Source organism: Mauremys mutica, chromosome 22 (assembly GCF_020497125.1).
Source record: "Mauremys mutica isolate MM-2020 ecotype Southern chromosome 22, ASM2049712v1, whole genome shotgun sequence".
NCBI lineage: Eukaryota > Metazoa > Chordata > Testudines > Geoemydidae > Mauremys > Mauremys mutica.
The window spans coordinates 21,160,857-21,180,111 of NC_059093.1; the positions used below are offsets into that span (position 1 = coordinate 21,160,857).

Sequence of the window (19,255 nt, forward strand, 5' to 3'; positions counted from 1 at the left end):
GGTGGCAAGAGGAGGTTTTGAGAGGAAAAAAGGTGCTGCTGAGCTGGTAGGTGAGGGCAAGGTCCCAGGCGGGTGTTGTGTGAGGAGCTGTGTAGGCCCGAAAAGGCGTCGTGCTGGGCAAGGGCAGGTGAGGAGGGCCAGGGCTTTTCCCAGGGCTGTTGCTGCGGCCAAAGCCTTTGGGAAGCAGAAGAGGGCCAGGGGTGCTGTTGCCTGCTGGGGCCCATGTGACGGTGTAGGTGTACACTGACCATAGCTGGTCTGTGGGAGCTGGGGCCCTTCTCCGTGCCCCTTTCCTTGTTAGTATAGTGGTGAATATCCCCGCCTGTCACGCGGGAGACCAGGGTTCGATTCCCCGACGGGGAGGGTGACCCCTTTTCAAGGGGGGAACAAAGAAATCCCTGGCCTGCCCACCACATGCCTTCCATTCTCCTTCTACGGCCACTTCCCTTCGCACCCCGAACTGATGACTTTCTCCTCCAGAGAGACAATTACCTCGCAAGGACACGCTGGCCCTAGCCAAAGCCTTTCCCTGGCCTTCCGCCCCCGGGCCCAGCTTCGGGGCCTGCACGTGGGGGCACGTTTCAGAGCGGCAAAGGGAAATAGGCTGGCCAGGGGCATGAGGACAATGGCCCAGACAAACGGGGAGGGACTTGGTCCAGGGGTGGAGGAAGACAGAAAAAGGGACAGGCATGGGATTGGCTTCCTCTATTTTTTCCTTTGCTCAGCATTTTACCTGTGACTGTAATGGGGAGACTTGAGAAATACCCGTGGCCGCCGGCAAAGTAAGTGGCCGTCCCGAGAGCGCAGAGCTGAGCATTTTGCACTTGCCTGCTGGGGCCCATGTGACAGTGTAGGTGTACACTGACCATAGCGTATAGTGGTTAGTACTCTGCGCTGTGGCCGCAGCAACCTTGGTTCGAATCCGGGTCACGGCATTAATTTTTAGTGGGGAGGGGCTATCCTGCAGCACGCCTCGTGGCTCAGTCTGATGGCGTCCGTTTGCAAAGAGAGCCATCGGCCGGTCCTTAGTTTCTGCTTGGTAAAGGCAAGTCAGTGGGGTCCATCCATCAGAAAAAGAGTCCCAGGACTTCTTGTTGGGCGCCAGGGTCCAAAAGCGGCGGATTCCCTCCTGGAAAGGGCTGTGTTTCGAATGTCCGTCCAGTGCGCGTTGAAGGGAAGGATCTGCGTGCCTGGGAAGCTGCGTCCCTCGAGAGGCGCTTGAGAAGCCAAAGGGGCCGTGGGTGAGTTTGTGATGAGGTGAGTCTGAAGTGTGGAAGGGGGAGGGTGGCAAGAGGAGGTTTTGAGAGGAAAAAAGGTGCTGCTGAGCTGGTAGGGGAGGGCAAGGTCCCAGGCGGGTGTTGTGTGAGGAGCTGTGTAGGCCCGAAAAGGCGTCGTGCTGGGCAAGGGCAGGTGAGGAGGGCCAGGGCTTTTCCCAGGGCTGTTGCTGCGGCCAAAGCCTTTGGGAAGCAGAAGAGGGCCAGGGGTGTTGTTGCCTGCTGGGGCCCATGCGACGGTGTAGGTGTATGCTGACCATAGCTGGTCTGTGGGAGCTGGGGCCACTCACCATGCCCCTTTCCTCGTTAGTATAGTGGTGAGTATCCCCGCCTGTCGCGCGGGAGACTGGGCTTTGATTCCCCGACGGGGAGGGTGACCCCTTTTGAAGGGGGGACAAAGAAATCCCTGGCCTGACCACCACATGCCTTGCATTCTCCTTCGACGGCCACTTCCCTTCGCACCCCGCACTGATGACTTTCACCTCCAGAGAGACAATTACCTCGGAAGGACACGCTGGCCCTAGCCAAAGCCTCCCCCGGGCCCAGCTTCGGGGCCTGCACGTGGGGGCACATTTCAGAGTGGCAAAGGGAAATAGGCTGGCCAGGGCCATTAGAACAATGGCCCAGACAAACGGGGAGGGACTTGGTCCAGGGGTGGAGGAAGACAGAAAAAGGGACAGGCATGGGATTGGCTTCCTGTCTTTTTTCCTTTGCTCAGCATTTTACCTGTGACTGTAATGGGGAGACTTGAGAAAGACCTGTGGCCGCCGGCGAGGTAGGTGGCCGCCCTGAGAGCGCAGAGCTGAGTATTTTCTGCTGGGCTGCTGCCTGCACCCCCAGCGCCTGGCCAGGGGCATGAGCAGTGATTTCCCAGCACCCCCTCCCTCCCAGTTTTGTGAACTAGTTACATGCCAAACCTGGTGGCTGAACTTCGCGACTTTGTGCTCACCCACAACTATTTCACATTCGGGGACAACATATATCTTCAAGTCAGCGGCACTCCTATGAGTACCCACATGGCCCCACAGTATGCCAACATTTTTATGGCTGACTTAAAACAACTCTTCCTTAGCTCTCGTCTCCTAATGCCCCTACTGTACTTGCACTACACTGAAGACATCTTCATCATCTGGACTCATGGAAAAGAAGCCCTTGAGGAATTCCACCATGATTTAAACAATTTCCATCCCACCATCAACCTCAGCCTAGATCAATTCACTCAAGTGGTCCATTTCCTTGACAGTACTGTGCTGATAAGCGATGGTCACATAAACACAACCCTATACCGGAAACCCACTGACCGCTAGACTTACCTACATGCCTCCAGCTTCCATCCAGGACACACCACATGATCCATTGTCTATAGCCAAGCTCTAACCGTATTTACTCCAATCCCTCAGACAGAGATAAACACCTACAAGATCTCTATCAAGCATTCTTAAAACTACAATACACACCTGCTGAAATGAAAAAACAGGTTGACAGAGCCAGAAGAGTACCCAGAAGTCACCTACTACAAGACAGGCCCAACATAGAAAATAACAGAACACCACTGGCCTTTACGTTCATCCCCCAATTAAAACCTCTCTAGCGAATCATCAAATTTCTACAACCTATCCTGAAATATCATCCCTCACTCTCCCAGATCTTGGGAGACAGGCCAGTCCTTGCTTACAGACAACCCCCAACCCTGAAGCAAATCCTCACCAGCAACTACAGAACAACAACACTAACCCAAGAATCTATCCTTGCAACAAAGCCCGATGCCAACTCTATCCACATATCTATTCAAGTGACACCATAATACGACCTAATCACATCAGCCACACCATCAGGGGCTCGTTCACCTCCACATCTACCAATGTGATATATGCCATTATGTGCCAGCAATGCCCCTCTTCCATGTACATTGGCCAAACCAGACAGTCTCTGTGCAAAAGAATAAATGGGATGCAAAGCAGACGTCAAGAATTATAACATTCAGTCACCAGTAGGAGAACACTTCAACCTCTGGCCGTTCAGTAACAGATTTAAAGGTGGCAATTTTGCAACAGAAAGCTTCAAAAACAGACTCCAACAAGAAACTGCTGAACTTGAATTAATATGCAAACTAGATACAGTCAATTTAGGCTTAAATAGAGACTGGAAATGGCTGAGCCATTACACACATTGAATCTATTTCCCCATGTTAAGTATCCTCACAACTTCTTGTCTGTAGCAGGGTGGACCCTGCTCCGGAGTTTTAAGGGGTTTAAACTGTGGCCTGACAGAGCTGAGCTGATTGGGGAAGTGGCTGCAGCTGGGGCCACGCCCCAAACTGAAGCCCTGGGGATTATAAGAGGCAGGAAAGCCAGACCCCAGACAGAGTCTCTCTCTGCTTCCAGTGAGAGATGGGCCTAGCTGCTTAGGGAGCTGAGAAGGCACCTAGGGTGAAGCAGGGCTGGGAACAGGCTAAGGCGCTGGGGAAGCTCCAGCCTGGACAGCCCCAGGCTGCGGCCTAGCAAAGGGCCTATAGGTACTGTGGGTTGCAGAGGGCAGCCCAGGGGTAGGACGAAGCAGCAGGCCCAAACCCCCTTTGCCTGTGATGAGTGGGCTGATACTGCAGTCTGCCCCAGGGGTGGGGCTAGACCATGACTGTCAGTAGCCACTACTGAGGCAAGGCGGGGATAGTAGCGCGGGGTTCCCCTGGGAGGGGGAGACCCAATTATAGATAGCGGGCACCGGGTCCAGGGAGGGACGCCGGGGCCAGAGAACAGGCGGGTCACCAGCCTGCTGGGGGCGCTCCAGGGCCGGACCGAGGGACATTCCGGGACCGACCAGCAGGAGGCGCGGCAGGGGTGAGTACCGCCCGCTTACATTGTCAAACTATCTTAAATGGGTCATCTTGATTATCACTACAAAAGTTTTTTTTCTCCTGCTGAGAATAGCTCATCTTAATTAATTAGCCTCTTAGAGTTGGTTGGGCAACTCCCACCTTTTCATGTTCTCTGTGTGTAAGTGTGTGTGCATATACATATAGCCTCACTATATGTTCCATTCTATGCATCCAATGAAGCCATTTATCAACATTGAATTTCATCTGCCATTTTGTTGCCCAATCACCCAGTTTTGTGAGATCCCTTTATAACTCTTCGCAGTCTGCCTGGGACTTAACTAACTATCTTGAACAGTTTTGTATCATCTGCAAATTTTGTCACCTCACTGTTTACCCATTTTTCCAGATCATTTATGAGTATGTTGAACAGTAATGGTCCCAGTACTGACCCCTCTGGGATACCACTATTTATCTCTCTCCATTCTGAAAACTGATAATTTATTCCTACCCTTTGTTTCCAAGATTTTAACCAGTTACTGATCCATGAGAGGACTTCCCTCTTATCCCATGATGGCTTACTTTTCAAAAGTCAATTTAAATTAAATACATTTTTTTAAATTATATATATTTTTAGAAATCTAGACCTGTTATGTGTAACTTGCATTATCCTTATGTTAAATTTGCCTTATCCTAACAAAACATTTACTTTAGTCACATCTCTTTTATATATCTCATGGGCCCTGACAACCCCCCTGTAAATTCAAACACCCCCCCTAATTTCAATTCCTGGGAAAACTACTGGGCGCCGCCTCCTGCCTGGCGAGAAGCCACAGCACCGGGGGGTCACAGGGTGTGATGGGCTTCCGCGCACGGCTGTTTTCTGCCGGTCGATTCCTGTTTTCTGTGACGATTCCTACCCGTGGAGGCCGGGGGCCGCGGGGTCCCGATGGCAGCTGGGGGCTCTGGCATCCACCTGCGGCAGCTGGGAGCTATGGGGCCATCTGCAATGGCCGGGGGCTGCGGCTTCTCCTCACCCCCCACCCCGGTGACTGGGAATGCCAGGCTCTGCCTGCAGTGTCTGAGAGCTGGGGGCTCCCTCTCCTGCCTGTGGCAGCTGAGGGCTGCCTGTGGCGGCTGGGAGCTCCAGTGTCTTCGGAGCTGCAGGGTCTATTAGCAATGATGTGGGGCTGCAGGGTCCTCACGCCATCAATGCCTGTTGGGAAATCCTGGGTCCATCCACAGCGGCTGGGAGCTGCAGGGTCCAAACGCAGTGGTGTGGGGCTGTGGGGGCTCCCCGGCCACCCATGGCTGCTGGGAGCTCCAGGGTCTGCCTGTGGGAGCTGTGGGAAAATGAGGGGTTTGGAGTGGAGGAGGGGGCTCCAGGCTGCAGGGTGGGGCCGAGGGATTCAGAGTGCAGGAGGGGGCTGTGGGTTGAGGCAGGGGGTTGGGGTCCAGGACGGGGTGATGGCTCTGGGGTGGGGGCAGGGGTAATGGGTTCTAGGTGTGGGAGGAAGCTCTGGGCTGGAGCAGGAGGTTGAAGTGCAGAGGGGTGAGGGCTCTGGGGTGCAAGAGGGGGCTCTGGGTTTCGGGGGGTTCAGGGCTGGGGCAGGGGGTTGGGGTGCAGACTTACCTCGTGCGGCTCCTGGTCAGCGGCGCAGCAGGGGGGACCTACTGGCCACTTCCAGGGCGCAGCGCGGTGCCCTAGGACACGGGACCAGCCTGCCTGAGCCCCGCAGCTCCACTGACCTGACTTTATAATCTGGTCATCCCACTGGGAGCTCCAGGGTCCCCCTGTCACATGTGGTACCTGGGAGCTCTGGGATCCACCCACAACAGCTGGGAGCCCTGCTCACAGTAGCTGGGAGCTGTGGGGTCCATCCGTGGTGGCATGGGCCTGTGAGAGCCCCTTCCGCCACTGGTGGCTGATAGCTGTGGGGCCCCCACTGGCCGACAGCTCCAGTCTTGCTGCCCCAGGGCTGAGGTGGGAAATGTCACTGAGATCTCTGACAGTCACAAATTCTGTGACCCCCTTTATATAATCTTAGCCTTAATAGTTGTTGACTGTCTCTCTCAATCTAGTGGTCTGCTCTAGCGCGGGTGGGACAGGGAAGACAGACGCTCACCCCCCAGCACAGGTTTGGGCAGAAATGGCTCTTGGGCTATTTGCTGTGCATGCAGAGGACTTGTCCAGGCTGGTGGAGCAGCTCAGCCAGATGAGGAGCTGGAAGAAGGAGACCTGAGCAGCCTGGAGATCCCTCTTTTTCTCCACAGCCACTGCCTATCAGCAGGATTCCTCCTTCTCCTCAGTGAGACTAAATCTCCCAACCTAGACAGCCGGCCTGTCCGCTGCACCCCAATCCCCCATGCCTGAGCCTCCCTGCCAAAGTCCTGCACCTGGCCCCATAGAATTAAGTCTCACGTGTCACTGGGAACTCGACTTCTTGTGCCCAGAGAGTCTCGGCCCCTCTCAGTAGATGACCTCAGAAACACAGTGTCTGCCTTTTCCAAAGAAGGGCTTGGAGAGGCTTTTCCATTATAACTGTGTGGCCTAACGGATAAGGCGTCTGACCTCAGCTCAGGAAAGTGAGGGCTCAAGTCCCTTTGCGGTTGTGTTTGTCCAGTTTTAACTTTGGGCTGAACGTCCTGCTCCCTTCAGGACTGGAACCTCTTCTTGGCTGCTCAGGCCAATGCTCTGGCTTCAGCTAGAGCCCCGGGAAGGAGTTGGGGGGTCGAGTGTCACAAAGGCTGGGGCATGAGCCCCAGGTGCTTCCAGTCTCGCCTTTGCCATTCCTGACTTGCCAAAGAAAATGGGCGGCTGCCCAGGCTGGAGTGTGGAGCAGTTTCCCTCTTCCAAGTGTGCGCCTGTCCCTGTGCTGGAGGGGGGTTGCTACATAGCACCTTGGGAGCCTGGGTGTTTCTCTGCTTCTCGCCCGCTGGGGAAAAGCCTCTTGGGGTAAAATCTCCTGCCCCACTGCCAAAGTGAGCACCTTGAGTGGGAATGGTAAGAGGCCCCACCAGGGGGGCTGGCCGTGCTTTCCTACCGTCTTCTGATGTTGGCCGCAAAGCATCAGCAACTGGCTATGGGTGGTTTTCAGTGGGTGTTCGGCATGCCAGGGAGCAGCCTGACTGGGTGTCTCTGTGGCTGTCTGCTGGCCACGCATAGGCATGGATCTCCCCACCTCTTGCCCTGCCCTTGGTTGCTCTGTGGCTTTTAAGCCTTCCCTTGGAGCTGTCAGCACGAGCCACCTCTGTCCTAGGTGCCCAGAGGAGGAAAGGTGTGCTGGGCTCCAGCCTGGGACTCTGCCTCCCTCCTGCCTAGCCCTGACTGTGAAGCCTGGCCCTGGCCCTCCTTCCTTTAAATGCCATGTGGGCAAGAGGAAGATTGTGGCAGCTGCAGGGACCAAAGTTGTGGACATCAGGTGAAGCAGCGAGAAACAACCATATGGTCAACCCACAGGAATCTCTAGCCAGACTGTTAAGTTCTAGGACCCCAACCTATAGCCGCCAGCCCATTGAACCAGCCAGACCAACGACCTATCTCCAGTGGGCATCAGCCACCCAGCGTGAGGGAAAAAAACTCACTCTAGTTCACTCTGAGAGAAGGTAGCCAAAGTGAGCACCGTGAGTGGGAATGGTAAGAGGCCACACCAGGGGGGCTGGCCCTGCTTTCCTACCGACTTCTGATGTAGGCCACAGAGCATCAGCAGCTGGCTGTGGGTGGTTTTCAGTGGGGGTTCGGCATGCCAGGGAGCAGCCTGGCTGGGTGTCTCTGTGGCTGTCTGCTGGCCACGCATAGGCATGGTTCTCCCCTCCTCTTGCCCTACCCTTGGTTGCCCTGGGGCTTTTAAGCCTTCCCTTGGAGCTGTCAGCACCAGCCGCCTCTGTCCTAGGTGCCCAGAGGAGGAGAGGTGCTGGGCTCCAGCCTGGGACTCTTCCTCCCTCCTGCCTTTCCCTGACTATGAAACCTGGCCCTGACACTCCTTTCTTCAAGCGCCATGTGGGCAAGAGGAAAAGTGTGGTAGAAAGCACAAGGGCCCAAACATGTGGGCATCAGAAATCCCAAACACCCAGTTAAACCATAGCCACTTCTAGACCCCATTCCAACCAAAGACCTGGCTCCAGGGGGTATGAGTCACTCAGCACAAGGTAAACAACTCTTTCTCATACAGCTGGAGATAGGAAAGCACTTGGATCACCAGGAATTTACCACAAGGTCCCACTGAGATTTGAACTCAGATTTCAACATGCCAACCGTTACACCAGCTTGTGCTAGTTTCTCTGAACATTGGTGACCCTATCATAGAATACCAGGGTTGGAAGGGCCCTCAGGACGTCATCTAGTCTAACCCCCTGATCAAAGCAGGGCCAATCCACAGACAGATTTTTATCCCAGATCCCTAAATGGCCCTCTCAAGGACTGAGCTCACAAATGTGGGTTTAGCAGGCCAATACTCAAACCACTGAGCTCTCCCTCCCCCACAGGGCCAGCTTGTGTAAGGGGACTGTTGGCCCTTTACTAAAACTGAGTGGGGTTTTTTTGGTTGGCTAGTTCCCAGTCCCAATAGAAGGGGGAAGGGTCAATGGGAAATCAGGACCCGGAGACTGACAGGCCCCTGGGGCAATGGTCACCAACTGGTAGGGAACAAGTGAGAATTTGTTAATGAGTAAAATTCCTGGTGAAAATTGGCAAAGCTGTGGAGAGTTTGAAAAGTTCCAGTGAATTTACACATGAAGATACAAACAGAGAGACAAATAGAGAGAAAGAGAACATCACAGACTGCACAGGCCCACACAGACATAAACAAAAACCAAACCCACACAGCACACAGAGCCATATACACATAAGGGAAAGCCACACAAAACATAGAACAAATCCACACCAAAAAATACAGCAAAAGCCCACAACAGGAAAGCACAAAAACCACATACCAAAAGAATACTTAGCAAAAAACAATCTGCATGCAAAAGTCATACACACACACACACACACACACACACACACACAAAACTATGCAAGGCATCCACAAAAATCACACAGGACCCACATGCACATCAACACAACAGACAAAAAAAAACAGAAAAAAAACCCCCCAACATACAGAAAGCCAGGCAGGGTTTGAGTCTCACAGTGAAGAGGGTGAGCACACAGGTGGTTTGGGGAGCAAAGACTGAGGGGGAGTCGGGGGCAGTGCTCTGGGCTCTGCTCGACCCCTCCTGACACAGGCGGCTGGTGGAGAGCAGAGCCTGGGAGATCTGTGGACTCTGCCCTGCTCTCTGTAAAGCAAGGGGACCTCGGTGTCTTCTGAGCTGCAATTGTATTTTCTGCAGGACAAAACGATTGGCAAAAGCCATTTGCTTAAAGGAAACTGGTGCTGAAGGTGAGGTTTGAACTCACAAGCTCAGCATGACTCCACTCAACACTGCTCTGCAAGTATTGGGCACTAACCCATTGCACCACTGGACCCTGCTTACAGGAGCCTGTCTCCATGTTTCATGGATGGATTAGCGGAGTGGGGGGGGGGTTGCATTAGCTAAAACAAATCCATATTAAAGGCTGCAGAATTGCAGCAGCAGAGGTGGGGAGCCTCCTTCCATGTGATAGAGCTGGTTCCCCCTTCCGTTGCTGAGGGGAAGGTTGGTGCTTTGAGCCCACCCGGTGCTGGAATGTCCCATGGGTGAGATTAACGGGACTCTTGGGAAGGGAAGGGAAGGGAAGTCTTTTCTATTCCTGCCTAGCTCCATTGGTCTCCTGTGGCCCTTTCGGCTCTCTGCTCCCCTGTTGGGGAGATGCAGAGACAAGCCCCCATCTGGGTGAGTCACCGAGAGGCTGTGTCCCATGGCGTGTGTGGGGGAGAGGGGTAGGGGTGGGATGGGGCTCAAGGGGAGAAGGTTGTGTGTGACAGTGTGGGGTGGGGTGGGGTGGGGTGGGGTGGGGTGGGATGGAAGGGGGGGAGGGTGAGGGTGTGCTCCTTAGGATATAAATAATGGAAAACACAGGGGTAGTGACAGTGAAGCCCCATGTCTGAGTGTTATGACCCAGTGTGGTGCCGCCGTTCACCTTCCCCTCCTATGGGCTCAGCTTTCATTGAATCCAGCATTTTTTCACCTGTCATCACCACAGAGGTGTCCCACATGCCTCAGCTACCGAGTGTCCCTCTTAGAGACGCCGAGGACTGGAACTGATTTCAGCTGCTGGACAGCTCTGCTAGGTCTTTATTCATTTGCACAGGAAAATGCTGAGTGTTTAAATTCATTTCAAGCCCCCCCTCCCCCATTCAGAGAACTCCTGAACATACTGGAGATGGGTCTGGAAATCGATTTTCATTCAAAAAAGTTTTTAAAGGGAATCACTTGGATTGGAGCTAGGAACCCATTACCTTGCAGGGAAACATTCACCCACTGAGCTACCCTCACAACAGAGAGTGTCATGTATAGCTCAGAGCAGGACCCGTTTTTAACCTGGGGGTTAGTAAACTTTCTCTCTATACAAACACCACAGCTTACAAACTCCCCACCCCCGCTCTGTGTCACCAGAGCACAACAACAACTCTCCTTGGGGCACACACAGCTCCCCAGCTCCCTGCCCGTCAGTCTCTCCAGCGTTGCTCCAATCCCTTAAAGCAGGGTCTCAACCTCCATTTACTTTAGGGCCAGTGCCAGTCCTCCAGTCCTCCCAGTGGGCCAATAATGTCACTCATACTGCCCAGAACCCGCCCCCTAGAACTCCGCCCCTCACCTGCTTAAGGCTCTGGGGGGGAGTTTGGGTGGGGGGATGAGGTCTAGGCTTCAGGCCCTGGGTTGGGGCTGGGGATTGGGGTGCAGGAGGGGTGCAGGCTCTGGGGGGAGTTTGGGTGGGGGGAGGAAATCTAGGGTGCAGGCCCTGGGTTGGGGATTGGGGTGCAGGAGGGGTGCAGACTCTGGGGGGAGAAGGTGAGAGGCTGGTCTCTGGGAGGGAGTTTGGGTGGGTGAGGGGTTCTGGGGTGCAAGCTCTGGGATGGAGTTTGGGTGCAGGCTCTGGGCTGGGGCAGGGGGTAGGGGGAACAAGAGGAGGGGTGGGGTTGCAGGCTCTGGGTGGGAGATTGGGGGGGTGGGCGGGAGGGGGTGTGTGGGAAGGGGGTGCAGGCTCTGGGCGGGAGATTGGGGGTGTGTGGGAAGGGGAGGGGGTGCAGGCTCTGGGAGGGATTTTGGGGGCTGGGGGTGTGGAGGGAGGGGGTGCAGGCTCTGGGAGAGAGTTTGGGGGGAGGAGGGGGTATGTGAAGAGGGGGTGAGGGTGCAGGATCAGGAAGGGGGTCAGGGGTGCGGCGCTTACCTGGGGCTCCAAGGCGGGGCAGCCTGGGGGGCCTCCGCATGCTGCTGCCCCAAGGCATCACCCCCACAGCGTCCCATTGGCCACAGGGGTGTTCAGGGCGGGGGCAGCACGCGGAGGCACAGCCCCGCCCTGCCCTGCCATGTGGAGAGGCCGGCAACCACTGGAGCGAGCAGGCAGATGCTGCTCAGCTCCGCTGCACAGCTGGGGCCCCTTGGGGGGACTGTCTGAGAGCAGCAGATGGGGCCAAGGGAGTGACCTGGTCCCAAAACTGCTGAAGCCCCACGGGCGAGACCTGGGAACCAGGACTGCCAGCCAGACAAACACCTTTAAGAGGAGGCGTCCCTCTCCCTGTCAAAAACTGATCTTCCTCCTTCAGTTCAGTGTCAGCCTGAATTGTTCCTTATCCCGGCAGAGCCAGAGGACTGAAAGCAGCAACATCAAACCCCTGTGTAGCTCGCAGGAATGGACATAAACACTCCCTGGTATCTGAGGAGATGTTCAGCTTTGCCCTTGGTCAACTACAAGGCTAAAGGGAAAGGAGGTGGCACCAGGTATAAAGAGTGAAACACGACACATCATAGTTATGCCCATGGTGGCTGCAAAATCTTTTGATGTACTTCTGCTTATCAGCAGTGTATTGTTTTCTCTGGAGCCTAGGACTTGACCAAGAAATTTGTACCTTGATAAAATAATCGACTGCCCCTGGTGAAGGCAATGGACTTGACACCCACTGGGGTGTCCCTACACAGGTACAAGTACCAACAACAATGGCTGCCTTTTAACCATAGATTTTAATCATGGCAATACATTGATACAAATTCCTGTTAAATAATTTCTCAACCAGAGTCCTTCATTCACATTCCTTAAGGCGTTGGGCCACCATGTGAACGTTTCATTTCCCTCCTCAGTTTCACACAGAGACACAATTTCCTTTGCACAGATCCATGAACAGCAAAACCTCCCTGTGTCTCTGGTCTGAGCCAGGGCATTCGATTCCAGTGAACCCTTCTCTCCTGCAATGGCGACGGTCAGACAGAGGGGACGTGGCACCTGCATCCCTGCCAGGGAGATATTGGCTCGGCTCTTTCTTTCTGCTGCTGTTGTTAGTCCATGAAGCATCAGCGATGGAATGCAAGGCTGAGTTCATGCACCAGCCCCCTGAAAAAATTTCAGTGCCCCAGAGAAATCCTGCCGCCTGCTATTGGAACGATGTGCTGGAGATTTGACTAGGAAAGGGACTGTCTGAATTGTCAGAGTGGGGAATGAACAACAATCTACAGCAATGTCGTTCACACAAACACACTCTCATCCTGCTCCAGCTGGAAGGGAAATGGGCAGGAATTCTCGCTGTTCAGCCAAGGACACACTTACACTGATGTGCAGTCATGAGTGTGCTGGGGAAGTTGGTCTGAGCAATTTGAAGTGACAATTCAGTGAGAACAGAATCATCATGTAGTGGAACATCTGTATGTCAAGTAGTTGTGGCCGAGTGGTTAAGGCAATAGACTAGAAATCCATTGGGGTCTCCACGTGCAGGTTCAAATCCTGCCAGCTACGCCTGCACTGTTGTTGTTATTATTATTACTGTAGTCTTAGTGCCTGAGCATCCACAGTGCAAACTGGAGCCAGATCTACTTTCACTCTGTCTACACTTAAAACGCTGCTGTGGCACTGCTATAGCACTTTGGAGTAGACAGTGACTGGAGAGTTTTTCTCATCCCTGTAATAGCTACATGGACAGAACAATTCTTCCTTTTATTTAGCACTATCTAACCTGGGCTTAGGTCACCTTAACGCTATGGGGTTGGTTGGGGGGGGTCACACCCTGGGAGACGTCGCTCTGCCAGTTCAGTGCCCAGCGTACACCAGCCCTTAGATCCCTCTTGGTATTTCAATACAGGCACTGACCTGTGAGAGGAAAACATCAGCTCACAAACACAGAGACTGAATTCCCCACATTCAATCTCTCTGCACTTTCCAGAAAATCACGAAATTCAATTCATTCTTGCTAGGCCAGAGAAAAAATAAGTGACACCAAGTTTTTGGCTTGGTTAAATAAAATTAAGTGTTTAATTAATATAGTAAAAATCTGCACTGATTCCTCTAACTAACACCACAGCGTGAAATAGGAACAGAGACAAAGCTTGTCTGTGACGACTAATTTCACAAATGTCCTTCCCATTATTAATTTCCACGCTGCCTCCATTGGAGGTTTGGGCATCTCCAGTGTCATTGCTCTGCATTCACCTTCCCCTTAGAATTGTTCTCAGACATTCCCAAATTTGGAAAATTGTGCAGTTCAGAATGTGAATAGTGACCCCGTCTCCTTCCTGCACCGGCTCTACATTGCTCCACAGCAGCTTCTCCCCCTGCAGAGTCACCCCAGCACTGCAGTGCAGCTGCCCAGGGTTCAGCAGGGGCCCCTGGCAAAGACAGTGGGTGAAGCTAACAGCCTGGTGTGCCTGGCCGTGAGGCAGCTGTAATGAAGCAACAGCCCCCCCCAGAAGTACAGAGACTGAATTCCCCAACTTTAATATCATGACCCCCTGTAGAAAGCCACACGTGTCAGTTGTATTTTCACAGGGAGATGCAAATCAAGTGACACCAATTTTTAAGTTGAGTAAATAAAGTTGAGGAGATAGTTATTAACCTCATAAAAATATACTAAAGATCCCTCAACATAACACCTGAAGGTGAAATATGAACAGAGACAAACCTTGTCGGCAAAGGCTCATTTCCCAAATGATCCTCAAAATGTTACTAATTCCCACCGCTCCTCCACAGGAGCTCTGTGCAGTGTAACTGTTCTGCAGGCAACTTCCCATTAAATGCTGTTGTGGGACATTCCCAGGCCTGGAAATGTACGAACGACAGAATTTGAAGAGCAAACCTGGCTCCCCGCAGCAGGCAGGATTTGAGTGTTTTGTCCCTGTCACTTAGTCTTTGTCAATAGTACAGATGCCATGGGCAGAACTCCAGGCTCTGCTTGAGGGATCTTGGCACAGGTGCGGGGGCAGCAGAAAGGATTGTAGATTCTGACCTGTGCTCTGGAGAGGAGGTAATAAGCAAAGGGGGCATTATTGATGCTTTCCCAGGCTGGAATTCTACATTCCACAGGGCTAAATGAGAGGATGATGTTATGCGGTTAATGGAAACCAGTGCTCTGGGGAGGTTTGAACTCACAACCTGTCCTATAAGTACTGTGCGCTAACCAATTGCACCACTGGAGCATCTGTTAATTAGCATTTTCTGAGACTCCCTAGGTTGATACAGGCAAGGAGTGACCCCAAAACATTCTCAGTGGGGTTGAGAGCAGGTAGTGACAGGTGTTGTACTTGGTGAGGTGGATTCTTCTTAAGGGTTCCAGGCCCCATTTGACCCTTTTGTTCTTCCCTGTGTAATAACCGAGCTGGTTAAGACTCAATGGAGAGTCTTGCTGCAGACCAACAGATCTGAAATCACTGATAACCAGCTCTAAGCATTAGTCCTGCTTTGGGACAGTGTCTCTCATGCAACGAACTGCCCAGTCTGCGCTAGCAGTGAGGCTCCCTCACTAACAGCTGAAATCAGGGAGAGCTGTGTGAAGTGCAGGGCCCCAGGGGTGCCTGAACAGGGGGGAACATCATACCAGGACTTTTAAAAATGGGAGGGCTCTGCTTTGCCACTTTGTAATGACCGTAAGGGCAGGAGGAAGGGGCAGCATAGGAGTCTATGTAGCTCTGATTTTTGTCTTCTGACAGTAGCCAATACCAGGTGCCCTCAAAGCCACTCCCCAAGACACCACTGGGAGTTGAACCCAGGATCTCCTGTTTACAAAACAGGTGCTTTAACCAGCTAAGCCATAGTGCCTGCTGTTACTTAAAGTATCGTGTCTGTGCACACCTGACTCTGTGCCAATCCCCACTGGGCCCTGACAAGTGTTGCTCGTGTTTGGATTCTGTAAAGCAGAGGAGCAGGTGAAGTTTTGCTCCCAAGGTGGGTGTGTGATTCTTTGGACAGGTCTGCACTACAAAATTAGGTTGGTGTAATTACATTACTTAGGCTGGCAATGCAGTTCTATCAACCTAATCTCAGCTGTCAGAACTTTCCCTTGGAGCAGGGGGACACTGAAAGGGGAGGGGCCCAGCCTCTGTAGCAGAAATACAGGGCAGGCGAGTTCACAGCAGGCATGGTGGGATACTGGTGGAGAGCAGTCATGGTGATATAATGACCAGCAGCATTTACACTGACAATTTATCGCTTGAAGTTTGCTGCAAAAAGCTCTAGGCCTCTCGTCGAGGTGTTTTTATTTTGTCACCAAAACAGGGCAGTTTTGTCGCCAGACGTGGCATTGCAGTGTGTGCACCAGCCACAAGCTGCCGAACGAGGGTGCGTTGTCTGTTTTTCACACACCTGAGCAATATAATTCTGCTGAAAGAATTAGTGCAGACCTGGCCAAAGATTCACACACACACACACACGCAGCTTGCAAGGAAAACGTCACTTGCTCCTCTGCTTTGCAGTATCCAAACACATGCAAAGCGTGTCAGGCCCCAGTGGGGCTGGCAGCGAGTCAGCTGTGGGCAGACACTGTGTCTTAGTTATAAGCAGGCACCATGGCTTAGCTAGCTTAAAGCACCTACCTTATAAACAGGAGATCCTGGGTTCAACTACCAGTGGTGCCTTGTTGAGTAACTCTTGGGGTACCTGGTATTAGCTATTGTCAGAGAACAAAACACAGCGTTGGGTGGGCCTTTGGTCCAGCCCAGTATAGCTGTTCTTATGGTTTAAATTACACTCACAGGCACTGATGATAAGAGTTACTGAAAGTTTGGGAGTTAAGAGCTGATAGGTCAGTGGTCCAGCCTGTCACAGATGACCCCCCTCTCTCTGGGACAGGGACAGGTCTGGGCTCTCACACCAAATGCTCATTGTGGCTGCCAGAATCTGTGAGCAGCTTATTTAGTTTGCACCGAGGGTTGAGTCCTGCTTTGTGCACCGTGTGTGAGAATGAAAATCCTAAACCACCCTTTGAAATTACAAAAGCAGCAGGACGTGTTATTGTCCCTGCCCCAAAGCAGACAGACCAATGGAGAAATGCCGTTGAGTCCAGGGTAACACTCCACTGCCATTCTACCTTTTTTGCTTGCTAAACTCCCTCCCTACCTTGAGAGCTCCCAGAGCCCGATATTGAGCTTGAGCTGAGATGTCTACAGTGCAAATTTACCACCCTATGGTCCAGACATCCTCATTCACATCCAGCTTCAAGTTCAGAATCATTTCCCATTCCTGCTCTGTGGGAGGGGAGACTTTTAAACGCGCTCTCTGTGCGACTGCACATGGCTAAGCAAAGAGAACAAACCCCCAATCCTCCCTGTGCTTTGGGGGCCAGGTTTGCGGTGGGAATTCTGTAGTTCAGATGACTTCACGCCTGGGCATTGTGATTCTTTACCAGTTTCTCTGGCATGGGGGCAGTTTTGCGCTCGCAGTTGTGATGGCCGAGTGGTTAAGGTGTTGGAGTTGAAATCCAATAGAGTTCCCCTGCGCAGGTTCAAATCCTGATCACAGCGAGGCCTGTGTTTTAGTCAGTCTCGAACCCGGGCAACACCTCTGTACAACCCCCTGAGACACTTCCCACCCCAAGGAAATCCTGTTCTGCTCCTTTCATAGAGATGCCTGGGACACCACCTCACACTGTGTCCCTGAGGGGTCAGGCAAATTCTCAGCACCTGAACCGTCTGCCACTCACCTGGTGCCCCATAGATCAGCCATAGCCCTGGTTCCTCTCCTCTCTAGAGTGCGAAAGGAGCCAAGTCAGCGACTCCATGGGAGCTACGGGGCTGCAGAACCAACAGAGAAATAATAGGTGCTCAGCCCCCACTGGCAGCCAGCTCCACTCGCACACTACAGGCCTTGGATCTAAAAGGGGAGTGTGACGTCTGGTGGTCAGAGCGGGGGGTGGGTTTGGTGGTCAGAATTCCTGGGTTCTATCTCCAGCCCTGGGAGGGGAGTGGGGTCTAGAGCAGGGGGACTGGGAGCCAGGACTCCTGGCTTCCTTTGGGGAGACTGTTTTTTTCTGTGCTTCCCTCCCTAGAGATCCCAGCCCAGGCCCCTAGTGGAGAGTGAGTGGGAGCCGGGGAAGTTGCTCTCCCACTTCAGAATCATGATTCAACCCCCCCACCCCAACCGTGGGCTGTTCCATTATGGACCCCGCCCTCCCCAAGGCAGACAGTAGAAGCCCCGCCCACCAGAATCAAGGGGGGGGGTGTCTAGTTGCCCCCGCAACAAGCCCACTCATGGTTGCAAAGAAATCCCCACCCAGCCCCCTGCTAGGACAGGATCTGCTGCTCCCACCTTTTTCCTTATCACCAGGAGCTGCTCCCCGCCAGGCACCACACCCCATTCACACGCCCTTGGTCAATACATAGCTCAGTGGCAATCACTGCCCCGAAGTGACTCCGGTGCAGGCACCAACCGCACGAACTCCCCACACTGGATTCTGTCCACACGCAGAGAATTCTCTCCGCCGGGCTCCTTCGGTTCATCTCGCTGCTCTCCGTCCTGCCGCCAGACACTGCTCATCTGCATAGCCCCGCCCATGGACACGTGACACCTTCTGTCGTTTTGGTCTCCAGTGAATGAGTTGCCTGCGGGGACTGAGCACGTCACCTCACGTCACAGCCGCTGGGCGGGGATTGTCTGTGAGCCCCGCGCTGGGGGCGGGGCTTCAGGGAGAGACCCAGCCCCATAGGCAGACTGGGGTAGGGAGATACTGGGGGAAGGGATGAGGGGATGGGGAGAGGGAGAGACCCAGCCCCATAGACCCGTAGGGGCAGGGAGATATTGGGGTCAGGAGGAGAGGGGGTTGGCAGAGACCCAGCCTGGGGTTCAGGGGAAATGGGGTGGGGTGGAGGGAGCTGGGGGAGAGAAGAGACATGTGGGGTGGAGGTTTGTGAAATGTTGGTCCAGGGAATCTGAGTCACTCCCAGGATATGCTGTGCAGGATATTGGGGGCAGGGGAGGGGATGGAGGGAGGAGAGACCCAGCCCCATAGGCCCCTAGAGGCAGCGGGATATGGGGGGGTAGGAGAGGGGATGGCAGAGGAGACACCCATCTCCATAGACCCCCAGAGGCAGGAAATGAGGGGAGAAGGGGGGAGGGAAGGATCCAGCCCTATAGACCTGTAGGGGCAGGGAGATATTGGGGGCAGGAGGGGAGAAGGGGGGCTGGCAGAGACCCAGCCCGGGGTGCAGGGGAAATGGGGTGGTTTGGAGGGAACTGGGGAGGAGAAGAGACACAGGGCAGGACACATGTTGGGACAGGGAAACTGACTCACTCCGAGTACATGCAGAGCAGGGCAGGGCGGAGGCAGATCATGCTGGTCCCAGGGTAATTTCAGGGGGTTCCGATTCCCCACTCAGCCGGGGGGCTCCCCTCTGGGCTGAGGAGCCCTGGGGTGGGGCGGGTGCAGGGGCTGGGTGTGTGTGTCAGGCTGGGGGAGCTGCCTGGGCAGAGGGGCTGGAACAGGGGCGGCTCCAGGCACCAGCACACCCAGCGCGTGGTTGGGGGGCAAGCTGCAGGGGACTCTGCTGGTCGCTGCGAGGGCAGCAGGCACCCCAACCCCTCCCCGAGCTGGGGGAGAACCCAGGAGTCCTGGCTCCCAGCCCTGCCCCTCCCCTCCCCCATTCTACCCCCTATCTCCCACTCCCCTCCCAGAGCCGGGGGGAGAACCCTAACCCAAGCCCTGCCCCTCCCCCCTATTTCCATATGGCTCCATCCAACAGCCCCCCCCCCCAGTGGGGAGAGACGAGGCCAAGGGAGAAGCAGGCGGGGGGGGAAGCGCTGGGGGCGCTGCGGGAGGGGCAGGGCCAAGACCCC

The 19,255-nt window shown here is 54.0% G+C and overlaps 4 non-coding genes across 4 annotated transcripts; 3 read left to right on the plus strand and 1 right to left on the minus strand.

Annotated features, from left to right (window-relative positions):
• Positions 1-291: 291 nt before the first annotated feature.
• On the plus strand, positions 292-363 carry TRNAD-GUC. Its single transcript has one exon. It is a non-coding gene; the product is annotated as a tRNA-Asp (tRNA).
• A 12,510-nt stretch (positions 364-12,873) lies between these two features.
• TRNAS-AGA lies at positions 12,874-12,955 on the plus strand. The gene has a single exon. It is a non-coding gene; the product is annotated as a tRNA-Ser (tRNA).
• A 2,218-nt stretch (positions 12,956-15,173) lies between these two features.
• TRNAT-UGU lies at positions 15,174-15,247 on the minus strand. The gene has a single exon. It is a non-coding gene; the product is annotated as a tRNA-Thr (tRNA).
• Positions 15,248-16,865: 1,618 nt separating this feature from the next.
• TRNAS-UGA lies at positions 16,866-16,947 on the plus strand. Its single transcript has one exon. It is a non-coding gene; the product is annotated as a tRNA-Ser (tRNA).
• Positions 16,948-19,255: the final 2,308 nt, after the last annotated feature.